This window comes from Pundamilia nyererei, unplaced genomic scaffold (genome assembly GCF_000239375.1).
Source record: "Pundamilia nyererei isolate P.nyererei 1_Seehausen unplaced genomic scaffold, PunNye1.0 scaffold00497, whole genome shotgun sequence".
NCBI classification, from domain to species: domain Eukaryota; kingdom Metazoa; phylum Chordata; class Actinopteri; order Cichliformes; family Cichlidae; genus Pundamilia; species Pundamilia nyererei.
The window spans coordinates 140,798-142,053 of record NW_005187898.1 but is presented as its reverse complement, the minus strand read 5'-3'; positions in this window follow the sequence as shown (position 1 = coordinate 142,053).

Below are 1,256 nucleotides of genomic sequence, written 5' to 3'. Positions count from 1 at the left end.
AGCTTCACTCTGATTTCACCTCTGATTTCATCCACATATTCACCTGAACAGGTGGGATTCTCTCTGCAGGAAAACATACAACCACACCTCCACCTACCATGTCTACAACCTGGCTCCCTGCATTAACTCCCACCCCTGCTGCATCGCCTGACTCCTCTACCCTGCAACTAGTGATCAGACTGGCCCTCCATCTGCTGGTGTTCTTTCCATATTTTATCTCCACCCTCCTCCTGGTGTCTTTATATCGATGCAGAGCCACAGGTAACAGTCTTGACTCAGCCCAACCTGCTGAGCAGGGACTGGAGGATAAGTAAGATGACATTATGGTTACTGAATAAACTAGTGACTCATTCATCCTTGTGTTTTAACCTATTTACTGTCCTACAGTCTGTCTGTATCCACCTAGTTTCATTTGAACATCCACTCTCAACAAATTAACAATAAAACAATAATCCGAGTACAGCATCAAATCAGTTAAACTTAAACTGGTTCTGATATGTTAAGCAGCAGAGAAGGTTCTTAATCCTTTTTGGCAACACCAAATGGTTTTTAGCTTTCAGTGGAGGCTACTGAGACTTTTGGTTTGACTGTTTGTTTCTTTCACTAGTTTTGCATTTGATTAGGCTCATTGTCACTACTGGTGATATGAGTTGATACTTGGACCCTGCAGAGGTTGCACAGGTAGTCCTACTCCTCCAGGATGCCACATCGATGTGTGCCATTGATTTATTTTCTAGCATAGTCTCAAGGGCTAATTCTTATAGCTCGTTTTTGTAACTTGAAAATAGGAAGAGTATTTGTTTTATGTGCATTACCTCATATCTCTAGACAATAAGTCATATATGCATATATGACTGTTGCTTCCATGGAAGCAACAAAGAACAATAAAGGGTGTATAATGATTTCTTGTTCAGGACATGCTTTGTTTTGTAGAGAATAGCAATGTTTTTTGACATTTTTGTTTTCACATGGTTTATATGAGACTTCCAGCTCAGCTTATCATCAATTATCACTTATTTTAAGGATTTACTAGTGAGAACATGTAACAGGTTTTCAGGCCTGGACAAATTTGAAACTTTGGTTCCTCAACAATGGAAAATGGCTGAAAATAAAAAAAAAGGTAACACTCTAGTCAGCTCATAGTTTTATAGATTCTGCACTCAGCCTTGCAGCCTCCAATATCATTGAAATGCAGCCTGATGCATCTCATTTTGCGTTTTCTTCACTTTTTCCTGACATGCACATTCTGTGTATCT